Raw genomic sequence first — 15,424 nt, 5'->3', positions numbered from 1 at the left:
TCATCACCAGCACACTTGACACACCACAGCTGCTGCAAGCTAAAATCCCAGGGTGCTTTGCAGCAGGCAAGTGCTAAAGGGACACGCATGTTTCTTGGCACCACTCAACGAGCAACATCAACATGATGAACAGAAGAACTAAGCCCCACGTGAACAGAGCCGGCTCTAAACAAAATATTTTTGCAAGTTCATAAAGAGTCTGGAGATTCAGATGTGGGACATGAAGAGACGTGGTGCACCAAAGGCTTCATTTTTGTGCCAATGAATATCATTAGCTATCGCGGCTTCTCTAATCAGTCTCCAGGAATATTCGCCACAAGCAGAGCAGCGAGCTTCCTCCCCACCTCCTTGTCTTCCCTCATTTTCATTTAGACTGTGCCAGCACTAATGCATAAATTTTGAATTCCTTTTATTAAGAGGCTTGATTAAATCTCCCAGGGAAAGTGGCTGTTTTGCATGCAGGCTGTTGCACTTGATACTGATGGCGGAGCCTTAACCTTTGCCTGGGTTCTTGCTTTGGGATCTAAGCAATGTAGACACAACAGAACATCATTTAAAGCTCAAATACACTACACGACTTTTAAAATCAGAACATATTTTGAAACACTATGCCTCATATACTTGCTGATTTGAATGGCTAAATGGTTACAGAAAAAAAAAAAACAGGAATTCAGTAAACAGCTGAGGATAATACATTATCAGACTTTAAAGTTGCTCTGAGGACAACGAACTTGTAGAAAACGGTGCCTTGTTTCTAGCAGATGCATGACAACATGTCTGATATCCACCAACTGGATAGATTCATAATCTGAAGCTGAATAAGTATGTGTCCATCATACACTGGATGACGTTATGTATAATCTGTCAACTCCAGACGTCCAAAATCTGCTGTCTATATCCAGATACATTTGAAAACACATATTTTTCGCCACAATTAGGCCTTCCGTCCACACTGAGAAAAATAAGTATCCTAGGTTGATTTATTCGAAAACACGAACAGTATGCAAAAATGATTATGCATGTTTACTTATGAGTCGGATATTTTTATAAACATATACTTATGTGTATAATGTAGAAATGTATATGTTTATCATTTTATAATATTATAAATTATTTTACTTTGTACAATCTTCATATTGCATCCTTGTAAAGAATATTTGCTGTCCTGCGGCAAAACGTGATGCCAGTTGCGTTTTAGATCATACACAGAATGAGTGTTTTGCTAATAAAATGATTGTGTTAGAAGAATAGCATGAGAACTTTATCTTGTTTGATCTCATTGTGACATTATTACAATTTACGCATTTGTTGCGTTTTCAAACATTTCAGCACGGACAAGAAATGTTTGGAAAATGGTTAAAACGCAAGTGTGAGCAGAGGGCAGCACCAATAGCTTTGGGGTTAGTGGGCGACATACAGTGCAACCGCGCTCATGGTGAACCAAGTTCGTTTCCCATCTTGAGGTCCTTTGCTGAACCTGCACCCCTCTCTTTTCCAGTCAGCTCTCCACCATCCTGTTTCATTAAAAGGCATAAAAAAGCCCTTAAAAAAGGACAGAGAATGTTTTGAAATTAGTGTTTCGAAATGTATCTGGATTAACGCAGACGAAAACTCTGACTTTAGTTAACTTTTACAGATTTTAAACATTTGCAAAATTGCCCTGTGCAGTGTATTACATCCTTTAGAGACACTATTGCATTTTCTCTTCAAAACTCAGATCCAGCTAATTGCTGCCAAAACATTACTTTAAATCATTTTTCTTTTTTTTTTAAATAAGCAGGAAATAAGACTCCATTTTACCATTTATGAAGCTAATACACTGAAAAGGATATACAAAATTACCCCAAGGAGTCCTGGAATTAGCATTGTCAATCATTATCATTAGTCATCTGCTCTAATATCAGTATACAGCAATAAAATAAGAGATATAGCATGGATTATGAGATAATGAGATGTCTCGGGTGCAAAACAAAGCTCAGTGGTGGCACTGGAGTTGAATTGGAATCTATTGTTTGCATCATTAGCATGTAATCGCTTTACATCGTCACACAAGGCAAAGTGGTCTAAAGTTACCCACTGACATTTCGCCATTGTTGGCCATTGCTGCAAAAATGATAGGTGAAAGGCCACAGTACCCACAGCCACCATTGTTCATGACGGAGTGCAAAATATGAAGAAAATGCTTTCTCAAGCAATAATGAGAACCAGACTGTGGAGTTCTGCAGAGAGGTTTGTCTAAAAATGAGATAAGCGCTAACAATAATAGCAAAAATATAATGATGATGTTTTAGGTGGAGCAAGGTGTGATAAAACCGACAGAAAGTTATTTTATCATAGCATTTTTGTTTTTACCTTTTTACATCTCTTTATTCTTTTGTTCCATATATTTCTTCTCTGTTGCTCCTCATGTCTCAGACTAAAACAACAGGCTAATTGGTAATCATATTATTCTAAAGACTATGGATTGAAAAATGTTGTTAGTGTGGGTAGTGTGTATTGTGAACTAATGATAGCAAAACTGCCAAGAGGGAGCATACAATATGCATACATTAGATAGCAAATGAGTCTGCTGTGAATAAACAGAGAGAGATGACATCTGCTTAGCATAGGGAGAAAAATGAAATTCAATTTAGCCAACGAAAATATTTCATCACAGCAAATAAAGCTTCAAATTTGACCGGCTTGGCCCAATACCAGCAAGGAATGACAGGTTTATCTGGATTAATTTGATCATTTGCAGCTGTGTGTGAATAAGGCTTTTTTTTTTTTTCTTAAATGACAGAAAGAGAATGAAAGAATACGGATCAGATACCATATCGTATGACATTATACACAATATATCATACACATTTTCTGCAGAAAATAGCATTGTATAAAAGAATAGTTCATCTATAGTCATTATTTGTATCCTTTAATTCAGTGGTTTTCATGTTGGTTCAAACCTGGATGACTTTCATTCTTCTGTCGAGCACAAGATATTCTGATGAAGGTTCAAACCGCTTTCTTAAAGGCAGTGAGAAGTGAAGGATGACCAGGGGCTGTCATAAAAATACATAAAAACATAATGAAATATGAAACATTTCAGAAGTCATATTATAGAATTATGTAAAAACTCACTGACAAGTCAATACCCATTAAAATCTTGCCTGGAAATTCTATTTCATTGTATGGAAATGAGAAGCTTGGAAATTCTGAAAATATTTTCACTTTTTTGTTCTATGGAAAATAGAAAGTCACAGAGGTTTTGATAGAAACGAGGAAGAGTAAATTATTTTTATGTGAAGTAACCAATACATTTTATTGAACACATTTCTCAGCATCAGTGACCTTAAGCCATCATCTTTAGATAACAACCTCAGTTATGAATTAATAAGCATCTTAACAGTCTTCTAGAGTGAACACACACACACACACACACACACACAGAAAGCAAACAGGTAAACTCTCTTTCATACTCTCCCACTCTCCTCCCCCACATGTCCATCAACAAAATGAGTTCAGACAGGCAGAGGACAGATGAGATTCAAAATAGAAAAGAGTAACCATTAAATAGGCAAAATAAATGACCACTGTCAGGATTTGGTACATGAAACCCAGTGCACAGGACCGGATGTGCACAACACATTTGTCACAAGTGATAATGTGCAGGTATGCAAAAGTAATGCTAATCATGTTATCTGCTGCACAGAAGAGAAATTGTGCTGTGGCGGAACGATGATAAAGTAGCAGTACAGACTCTGCATTTACATTCAAACCACAGAGGTACAAATGTGAGGAAAAACTCCTGATTCAACAAATTCTTTCTCCTACTTTACAGAGGAAACGTGAGCATTCGTTTCAGAGTTATCAGCAGAGTCAGCTGATTTAATGCCTGACTCAAAAACTGTGGAGATACTGCAAAACCAGAGACCCTTAAGCAGGAAAGTACACCCCAATGGCCTTGACCATCACTTAATATGGCCTATGATAAACATGTGCCTTATGAAGGATCTTCATATTTGTTTTAGTAATGGAAAATTCTTGGTCTTTCCTGTGTTGTTGACTCAATGCAGTGCACAGCATTGTTCTTCTCTTGCTGTTTTCTCAGTTATTATTTGTGCTCTTTGTAATCAGTTTGCCATTCAGAATTAATCTGAATCGATGTATTTTAACTTCCTTTTCAATTTCTGAATTCAGATTAAGATATTTTAGTAAACAGAATTCAGATATGTAATTCAGATCAGATGACGCTCGGGCCTACAGCAAATCCAGGGCTAGCCTCAGGAGGGGCATCAAAAAGTCCAAGTACCGCTACAAGCTAAAGGTAGAGGAAGACTTTTCCAACTCTGACCCCTGAAGCATGTGGCAGGGCATCCAGGTCATCAGCGACTACAAGCCAAGCAACTCCACTCCAATGGTCACAGGCATCTATTTCCTTAACGAGCTAAATTACTTTTATGCTCGCTTCAACAGTTACAGCAAAGAGACGGCCACCAAGATCTCACTCTCAGCAGACCACCAACCCCTCAAACTCACCTCTACAGATGTCTACAATGCACTGAACCGGATCAACGCATGCAAGGCTGCTGGCCCCGACGGCATTCTTTGACGTGTGCTTAGGGCATGTGCAGAGCAGCAAAATGAAGACATTCTCAACCTGTCCCTCACCCAGGCAACTGTGCCAACATGCTTTAAGTCCACATCCATTGTACCAGTGCTGAAACAGTCCTCCCCGATGAGCCTGAATAACTACCTGCTGACCGCAAGGCACTGCAGAGGGTGAAAACTGCCCAACGCATCACAGGGACATCACTTCCTGCTATTGAGGACATCCAGAGAAAACGCTGTCTACTTTGAACTCGCAGTATTATTAAGGACAAAAAGACTGTTCAACCTCCTGCCCTCGAGAGGTGTTTCAGGAGCTTCTGGACAAGGATCATTAGACTCAGGAACAGCTTTTTCCCTACAGCTGTCTCTTTACTGGAATCTGCCCTCGTTTCTTCAGTAGAACCAAAACAGAGATTTTTAACACAAACGGTTGTGGTCTGTCAGTCTTACAATTGAACTGATTGGGCATCATGGCTAAAACATACAATAAAACAAAAACAAAAAAACATACACAAACAAAACCCAATTAAATCCTGCCGCTCGTGACAATACATTGATGTGTAAAGACACAAAATGATCGGTCTGTGCAATAAACTGAACAGAATTTAATAGTTTTTTTTTTACCTCTGATTCAAGTAATGTGTGAACTGTTAGAACTCTCCCGAGCGCGTTCTCAAGCAGGCGTGAGGCATCTTCTTCTTCTTGCTTTATGGTGGATCGCAGATTTATAAGTGCATTACCGCCACCTATCTCTAAAGTGAACCATTGACACCCTATCTACAGTCTCAATTAGGACTGTCAATTTGAGGGAGGAGGAAATGCACTTATAAGGGGTTGTTCACATATTGCATCTTTTGCACGCTCAAGTTTGTTATTTCAAATATTAGGCACACGGCAGGAGTGCTCATTTTGAAAGCAACGTGGTCACAAAGCGCACGTTTTGCGACGCACTAATTTTTTCCAGACGCATTCACACCGCATCAAGATAAAAACATTTTCATATTTCAGAATGCCGCAAGTGCACAGCGGGTCATATGACAAGAACCAACCAATCAGCTTCATCCTTTCCCGTAACAACATTGAAACCTCTGACAAGATGGAGGAGCAGCTGATATCAGCTGTACAGGGATAGCCACTTTTAAATAAATTTAGTACCAGAGCTACTGCAAGTGATTTTTAGATCCTTTTATTCTTTGCTGAAACTTCTGCTATTTACGGAAGTTCTAAGCTGTCATGCATTATAATTTTTTTCCTTCTTGTTTTCTCGTTGTAACGACTTAGTTTTCTCATTATCTCAACATAACGAAAGTTGTTTTCCCGTTGTAACGACTTAATTTTCTCTTTATCTCGACATAACAAAAGTCGAGTAACTGTTCTCGCATACAGTAAAGTGGATAGTGTACAACACCCTATCAGTTAAATTCAGTTCTATAGTGCCACCTGCTGGCGCAGTTTTGTAACTTCTTAGAGAAAATGAAGTCGTTATAACAGAAACGACTTTAGTTATGTCGCGATAACGAGAAAATTAAGCCATTATAATGAGAAAACAAGAAGGAAAAAATTATAATGCATGGCCGCTTAGAACTTCCGTAGGTAATGGTGGAGAGCACAGGTCATTATTAGCAACGGCAGATGACTCCGGAGCACAAACGTCTGAACGCTTAAAAATAAAAATAAAAAGCAGCGCGCCTGTGATCCACCATAAAACAAGAAGGCGCCTCACGCGCCTTCTTGAGAATGTGCTCAGGAGGACGCGCTTAGGAGAGTTCGAGCAGTTTGCACATTGCTTAAATCAGAGGTAAAAACAACATAAATACCGTTCAGTTTCTTCACAGAAGAAATTTTGTGTATTTTTTTTTAAATTATTATTATTGAATGTTTTATCTAAGTTTCCCATTCACATCAATTATAAAACTGACAACCACAATGGTTTGTGTTAAAAATATCTGTTTGTGTTCTATTGAAGAAACAAAGTCACAAAGTCACATCTTGGAAGCAGATAAACATCAAGTTTTAATTCTTGGGTGAACTATCCCTTTAAGATTTGTAAGATTTTTAAAAGAAGTATCTTATGCTTACCAAGGCTGTAGTCATTTGTTTAAAAATACAGTAAAATAGTTATTTTGTGAAATATTGAGTAACATTTTTTTTTAAATACTCTGAAACAAGTGCAAGTTCTCTTACTCTTACAAGTACAAAGTAATACAAATTAACAAGTACATACTATTCTTCTTATGTTTAAGAACGGTTTTTAAAGGAGCCGCAAAGGCAAGCATGTTGATCTTGTGCAGATTGACCGCAAGTATAGCACGTTTAACCTCATGAAATATTTTCAATGTAGGTATGAAATTGATGGAAAGAACTTAACAATTATAGTTACATGTTTGCTAACAAAATATACCAGTAAAATTGTGGTGTGTGTAAAAACTAAATATTTGCGTGGTGTATTTTTGTGTTCATGTATAACGTTGTCTAATTTCAATATGCAGTTCATGTGTATGTTTATTAGCCTGGCTCTTTAATTAACATTAACACTGAAGCAGCCTACATTACAAAAGGTCCTGGTTGAAGCGTAGCATAAATATGCTATTGGTCAAATTGGTGTCGTTTTGATCAAATAAATTTTTACAGAACTGCATTCTCTTGAATCCTCTTAAGTGATGAATTTCTACATTCTGATTGATTGCCGCTCAACCGCGTCATAGCTCATTACCATAAAGTTGACCTGACTTTCACAATTCTCCTCGACGTCCAAGACTCACGAGCATAGGCTGCATCCGAAAACTGAAAAATGCTGCCTTCGGATGATGCATTCCAAGATAGGAAGGCATCAAGGCACGTCCGAAATCAGAGTTAGCTTCACTTCCTGTCTCCTTAGATGCCTTCATCTGGCCAATTTTTGAAGGCAGCATAGATGTATCCTTCGCTGCCTTTAATATCCCACAATCCTGTGCGTTCCATTCCATGAGAGTTTAGCCCAAAAATAAATATGGCGTCTGAAAGTTGTGGTCGGTGGTCAGTTTGTGTCTAAATGTATGTTTCTGATCAACATTTTTCACTTTTTATGCCATTTCTACTGAGAAAATTAATATTGCAGTAATGAAATATACACCTAGTTATCACCAAAGCTCTCTATATTTTGTGGTAGTTCATTAAACCATTACGCAGCCTCAGAAGCCTGTCCGAAATCAGTTTCATGAGGTGCCTTCGCGCAAAAACGCTGCCTGCAAAGTCATTGCCCGATTAGACAGCAAGGCAGCAAGTCACCTGCCTAAGTTTTCGGATACAGCCATAGACATTGGATTCAACGGAGACAAGTGAAGTCAATTAGAAGCACTTACTTCCTGGGGGTCGGGCGTACTGCGCAGACTCAAACTGATCTTGATGACGTAGATGTCACGTGAGCAACCTGTAAATCTTCTAATCGCTGTGCCAAGAGAAATCTGAATCACCCACCGAATCTTCCAGAGAAGGCGAGCATGTACAGTAGCAAATTTTGGTAAGTATTCTGATTAATTATCTCCCTTGACTTCATGCCTCTGTGTCCCCCCGATTGTCTCATAGACAGTAAAAGATTGCCTGAGGGCTTCTCCTCCTGTCCATACGGTAATTTCTCTAGTGTGCGACATAGAGTCGCTGGTTATGACGCAATCGTTAGCCTATTTTTTTACAAAAACTGCTTCTACGGGACCATAACGTAAGATACAAGGTAATGGAGCCTTCTATACATTTAAATACATAATTTATGGACAAATTGAGTCTTTAAATGCCTCAGATGTAAAGTTATTCGCTGTCAAAGTGATGCCAAAATGAATGGGAGTCAATGGAATGCTAACAGCAGGTGGGGGTCCGCTAGCCAATGGCGGCGCCCAGGGGTACTTCAAAAATATGAAACCCTGCCCCCCTGCTCACGAGCCGCTAAAAATGAATGACTTCCGGCCACTTTGACGCTCTCGCCGGACGGTGTAAACGCACGGTAAACTGTGCATGGGCACTGGCTTGCTCTAGCCTGAAAAATAGATGTTTTTTTAACGCTATTTAAGCAACAACAACAAAAATTCCCCAGGAACTGCAATTTCACACCAGAGAGACAATGGTTTCAAAGATCGCCATTGAGTGAAAATGGGCTTCTTTTGCTTACTATTGATATCAGTTGATGTTTACATTTAAATAAGCCTAAGTGTCCGCAATTAGTTTTTCTTGATTCATTAGCATGCACAGCATCGTCCGAGAAGAACCAGGGTCTAAACTGCTTAGACTAGTCTTAAAAAGTCAGTCACCAATTTTTAATTTTTAAAAAAAAAAATTTGCTTTAGGCTGATCATAACTTTTTAAAGTCATTTCTAAAAAGACAGAATGCTTTCATTTGAATCCAAAAAGACCGTCTCCATCCTCACTGCAGCATGCAGAGATACCAGGACATCTACTGCTCCGTGGAAGAGTCCATGAGAAAGACATGCAGTGGTCAGCAACGTCCCAATAAACTTGAGCTGGGACTGAAGATCAAGCAGAACCTTTGGGAGACTCTCAATGTCCTTCACTCCTGGAAAAAAAGAGCAGCCTGATGGATATGTCCTGTTCACTGAGAGCTTCTCTACAACCAGCAGAAGCTTCGCTCCACGAATCCATGTGGACATCAGTGAAGAGCCCATGCTGTGCATTGTCATGGTTTTCTAAACTATTTTTAGCATTTTTCTGAGCAGTTGTTGGACTTCTCTGATTGATATTTCATGCATTGCTTCATGGTTGTTAGGATGTTTAGAGCGTTCAAACAGCTGGGTTAGGGTAGGTTAGGGACGGGGTCCCTCACACGGTTTTGCAGTGATGCTGAGAGCAGAGTTACACCACTGGTTTCTTCACAGCTACTGGAAGGATCTGGAAGCCTATAGTGGATAATCTCAGGTGAGATGCCAGACAGCTCTCTCTCTCTCTCTCTCTCTCTCTCTATCTCTCTCTCTCTCTCTCTCTCTCTCTCTCTCTCTCTCTCTATATATATATATATATATATATATATATATATATATATATAATATATATTTAATCTACAAAATCTGCAAATCTGTTCAGAATTCATGGCTGGAATTATATGACCTCTGTTCACATGCAAATGGTTAATTCTTTACTTTTGTTGATCAGGTGGTCTACACAGAGCCAATGCATCTCAAACAAGCCTATCTTCTTTCTTTTAGCCTGGTCTTCTCAAACTCCTCCCCATGGAGATTGGCCTGACACTCTTGGCCAATAAGTGCCCCATTGTCCCTCAGATCATTAAACTGCTGGACTAGCAGGACGACCCACCATCCATTATATCATGGTCATTGAGCGGCCCTGGTTTTGCATGGATTTGTTTGGTTTCGTGGACCTCTGTGGTGGAAGCCTTGACGAGGGGAGCGCAAAACATGTTATGCGGCAGGTCACTGATGCTGCTTATATTTGCCATGTTGCGGTGTCTTCCATCAGGACATTAAGCTGGAGAACCTGCTGGTGAACTGGGACACCATGGAGGTGCAATGATTGGGTGCAGCCTTCAAAGTTTTCATGGTATGTGTTCTGCTTTGATTATCTCAGAAATGCAACCTATGTAATAGTCAACATGCAGTGTTAATCAATTAAACATCAGGCAATATCACTGTCCTGCAGGAAACAAGAGTGTACTGTCCTCCGGAGTTCAATATGAAGGATATGTACCACACAAAGCTGATGAGGGTTCCTCTCCTGTACAAAATTGTGTTCAAGGAACATACAGCCTCTGGACCAACCCGACCAATCGCAAGTTGAGATCGTCATCAAAGAACAAAGAAGCACAATTTTATAAATCATGCAGATAAGACCTGTGCTAACAAAGAGAACAGGTGTAAAGTTTAAACTAATATTCAGCCGTCTTTTTTGTCATTTAGCACAGAATGCTGCCCGATGATCTGTGCTTGTCTACAGCCTAATCCACAGAAGAGACCCATACTGGAATACAGTGGTAATGCGAAAGCAAAAAATAGGACATGCAACATAGAGGCTCTTCTAATTGACTTACTACTGATATCAATTGATGTTTAAATTTAAACGAGCTTCAACATTTTATGCCAGTACAGCAGCTAAAGTGACTGAAATCAACACAACTGTCCCTGAAGTCTTGAAGACTCATCAAAAGTGCAACAAGCTCTTCACAACTCTACAGTTTGTCTGTCCAGCAGTCTCAGTCTCGTCAGCGGCACCTCTGTGTCTGCCGTAAAAGACCGTCTCCATACTTGCTGCAGCATCCAGAGATACCAGGACATCTACTGCTCCGTGGAAGAGCCCATGAGAAAGACACGCAGTGGTCAGCAACATCCCAACAACCTTGAGCTGGGACTGAAGATCAAGCAGAACCTTTGGGAGACTCTCAATGTCCTTCACTCCTGGAAAAAGAGCAGCCTGATGGATATGTCCTGTTCACTGAGAGCTTCTCTACAACCAGCAGAAGCTTCGCTCCACGAATCCATGTGGACATCAGTGAAGAGCCCATGCCTGAGGAACCCAGAAGAAAGAAGCCCAGACACAAAGACCCTGTTTACACTAGTGCATTTTAATTTTAAAACGCATAACTTTGTTAACTACCTCGCTTATACTACTACAACCGAGACTCTGTTTCAGACCCTGTTTTAGTTTGAAAACTCTGGGGTTTCGTTTCAGTGTAAACGGAGCCAAACTGAGACTTATATATATATATATATATATATATATATATATATATATATATACATATCTGTGGTTGTAACTGCATGAATGGTCATGTGACATGCAGTTTTGGTTGTGTAGCATGGATGGAGATCGTTTCTGAAATGCAGTAAAAACGGCAGTGTAGACGAGGATCGTTTTCATTTTCAAACGCCGTCTCAAAACAAACACACTAGTGTAAACAGGGCCTGAGTCACCACAGTGTCACCTGGATCACTGCACAGCAGGACCTACATATGCAAATACTGTATTATACATAGTTCTAGTGTAAATGTATAGTTTGTGGAATAAGTTTGAATATTTAAAGTACGTTTTTTTTAGATTATTATATTAGAATATATTATTATACCGCTTATGAAATTTGTTCTAAATATATGCAAAAGATCACATAAATACTAGTCATTAGAAAATAGCTATTATTACAGGTATACAGTATAATAGTCTATCCATATTGTGGTCTTATGAAGCGAAACGATAGGTCTGTGAAGAAAATAAACATTAACAATATTATTACCTATTATAGCTCAGATAATGGTGAAATCCGATTAACGCAATTATATTATTAAGGCAGTCAATAATGCATATAAAATGATTAAACTTTATCAGCTCAACTTTTTATAAACATTCGACTTGTAGCTGCGCTGCGCAAACCGATCAGTGTACATCAAAGAACCGCAAGAGCGACTGGAAGCGGCCTGCTTATCGGTCTCGCGGTACCTTGACGTCACACACCGATGGTCTGCGCAGTTGAACGTAACACACCTAATCAATTCAGATGGGTTCAAGCAGGAACCAGCAGTTTCACTAGGCTATATTAGAAACAATTTATGGTAAATATTAACGCAAAACGTGTATTGATTAATGCGGACTACGCTTTAGACTATCACCTTATTCTGGTTAATGATAACGAGACAACATTTTATGTTTTTCGTTAGTTTAAGCATCGTGTATCCCTATTTACAATGTGCTGTCCTTACTGTAAATACAGAATTGCTACAATTGTTCATAATGTTATTGGTGTTTTAGTTGCATTGGTTCAATTAAAAAAGCTCACTGAGACACTCCGGTACAGATTTATGGATATTTTTATTAGTTTCAGAAACTAACTGATCTTGAATGTGTTACATAACTGAACAGAAGCATTTTAACTCGACTGTAAAAAAAAAAAAAAAAAACTGTAGGCTACTAAATTGCTTGATGGTAAGAACTACAAATCCCATGAAGTACTGTATTATCTATACACAATCCTTCAGAAATAATAGTAATATGCCATTATTATCAATGTTGAATCTGTTGTGCTGTGCTTGTTGGACAGAAGAATAAAAAAAAATACAAAATCTTGCCAAATCCAGACATGGTTTAAGGCTGTGTGATACATAAAATATTAGTGAAAACAATCTCTCTCAATGTTTTTGCTAATGTTAAGTTATGTTAAAATATTGCGTGTATCGTGATACGGTTACAAATTTAGTTTATATGTAAATTTTGCTCATGTTTCATGACTATAGAAGTATAAATGAAAGGTAGTAAATTCTTAAATTGTGAATTTTGCCCAAACATGTGCCAAATACCCTATGTTTCAAAAAGGAAATGATAAATGTTTGTTACAAAGTGCCCATGCATATGATATCAAGATGTCATTGTTGTGTGCAAGCTTTAAAGTTCATTCACAGTCAAGGCTCAGCTTTGGCCTGACATCCCTGTGTCATTGACTATAGATCTACATACAATATGACTCAAGTATGCCAGGGAGCCAACATCGGAAAACAGGAAGTTCCAGCAGGATGAGGAAGAGGCCCTCAGGTGGAGGTGACTGTGCTGTGGATGAGTAAAACCATTTCCAGGAAACCACAAGAAGAGGAAGCGGCATACACTTTATTAGCCAACTTCCAGATTCTGCTGCTGATGAGTCAAAGCAGTTAGTTTCCAACCTCTGTTCATCAAACATGGGGGTTCCACAACTAAGAGCTGAAAATGACACCATATTAGATTAAAACATTCCAAATTTGCTCGAAAATGTAGGTACTATACAGGGCCGTATTAAGACGTAATTAAGGTGACATATTTAAGGTGATTTCTCAAATGTAATTCATTAACTTGTCCGTATTTTTCAGACTATAAGTCGTACCAAAGTGTAAGTCGCATATATAAGTCGCACTTGACTATAAGTCGCATTTATTTTAGAACAAAGAACCAAGAGAAATCATTACCATCTGCAGCCGCGAGACTCAAGAGGGCGCTCTATGCTGCTCAGTGTAGACTACAGGAGCTGAGCAGCATAGAGCGCCCTCTCGCGGCTGTAGACGGTAATGTTTTAACTTGATTCATTTCTCTTGGTTAATGTCAAATTAATTTTGATAAATGATTCACACCTGACTATAAGTTGCAGGACAAGCCAAACTATGAAAAAAAGTGTGACTTATAGTCTGGAAAATACGATACATACATGTAGGCATACGAGCAGTGAGCACTATATTCAAATGTCTCAATTCATAATGTACATCAATTCATTGACAGCGTCAATTCACGTTTGCCCAAAAATAATAATAAGGCTCCTCAAAGAATTAGCATATTGTGATAAAAGTTATTATTTTCCATAATGTAATGATAACAATTAAACTTTCATATATTTTAGATTCAATGCACACCAACTGAAATATTTCAGGTCTTTAATTGTTTTAATACTGATGATTTTGGCATACAGCTCAAAACATTAGCATATCATGAAAAGGTTCTCTAAATGAGCTATTAACCTAATCATCTGAATCACCTTATTAACTCTAAACACCTGCAAAAGATTCCTGAGGCTTTTAAAAACTCCCAGCCTGGTTCATTACTCAAAACCACAATCATGGGTAAGACTGCCGACCTGACTGCTGTCCAGAAGGCCATCATTGACATCCTCAAGCGAGAGGGTAAGACACAGAAAGAAATTTCTGAACGAATAGGCTGTTCCCAGAGTGCTGTATCAAGGCACCTCAGTGGGAAGTCTGTGGGAAGGAAAAAGTGTGGCAAAAAAAGCTGCACAACGAGAAGAGGTGACCGGACCCTGAGGAAGATTGTGGAGAAAAACAATTATAAAGATAATAAAACAATTTACGAAAACTATTTTTAAAACTTGTGTCATGTGGTGCCCCCCTAGTTGTTGTGAATGGTAGGTGCCCCTGGGCACTGGCCCAAGCACCCTTATGGATAATCCGGCTCTGGTCCTATATGTAAAAACCCGTGAGAGCATAAATCACACTCATTTGAAAAGCATTGCAGATTTGCACATAGAAGAAGAAAAAAATAATTTACTGGGTATGCAACTGAATTTGGGTCATGGATTTAGATCATATGCTAAAGCAAACCACCAGCTCGTGTTCAGATGCTCTCAATGCAACCACAGAGCCAGATTTCCAAGCAGTGGTTCTGGGGTCACTTGTCCTCCATGACAGACAGACAGCAAAGCGGTTTCTTCATTTCTCTCTGTGGGACCGCAGAGCTTCATATGAGGCATTTTCAAGATTTTCATCGTCTGTCAGACTACATTCTTTTCCTGCTGTAAGAATAGACAACTGGACTTCAATTAGAATAAGGCTAGACCTCTTGTGGGGATATTATAATACATCATAGGCACAAATAACATTCATAATGCATAACCCTTTAATTATAAATACATTAGGAATTAAAGATTCTCTATATTGTCTGTAATTATTAAAATATCCAGATAAAAGAGAAGAATGATTAAATGCAAAACTTCATGGTGTCTTTTTCGACATGGGCTAGCATGAACTTCATGATACAAGTAGAATATTAACGTACTGTACTAGTACTTGCTTAATGTTAGTTCTTTAACTGGAGTGTCAGGAGTTCGAAACCTTGTGTAAACCAACAGCGCCCTCCTCTGGTTACAACTTCCAATGCAGTCTTAACAGCAAGAAATCATCTAATAAAGCTGTTGTATAAACTTCCTATGGTACTTAAACGTTTGGAGTCAGCAGGAATTTAATACTGTAAGAAGTTATTACTTATTATTCCGCAATGATGCATTAAAACAATCAGAAGTGACAGTAAAGTCATCTTCTACATCTCAAACTTCTACATTGACACCAAAAATAATCAAATAATCCTGAGAAAAATTTCT

At 38.7% G+C, this 15,424-nt stretch overlaps 1 protein-coding gene across 2 annotated transcripts in view; it reads left to right on the top strand.

Annotated features, from left to right (window-relative positions):
* LOC127977209 (homeobox protein aristaless-like 4) overlaps nt 1–15,424 on the top strand; it is a 539,817-nt gene that overhangs the window by 104,892 nt on the left and 419,501 nt on the right. The gene's annotated exons all lie outside the window — the stretch shown is intronic.

This window comes from Carassius gibelio, chromosome B18 (genome assembly GCF_023724105.1).
Source record: "Carassius gibelio isolate Cgi1373 ecotype wild population from Czech Republic chromosome B18, carGib1.2-hapl.c, whole genome shotgun sequence".
Lineage (NCBI taxonomy): Eukaryota > Metazoa > Chordata > Actinopteri > Cypriniformes > Cyprinidae > Carassius > Carassius gibelio.
This window is presented reverse-complemented; position numbering and strand designations above follow the sequence as displayed.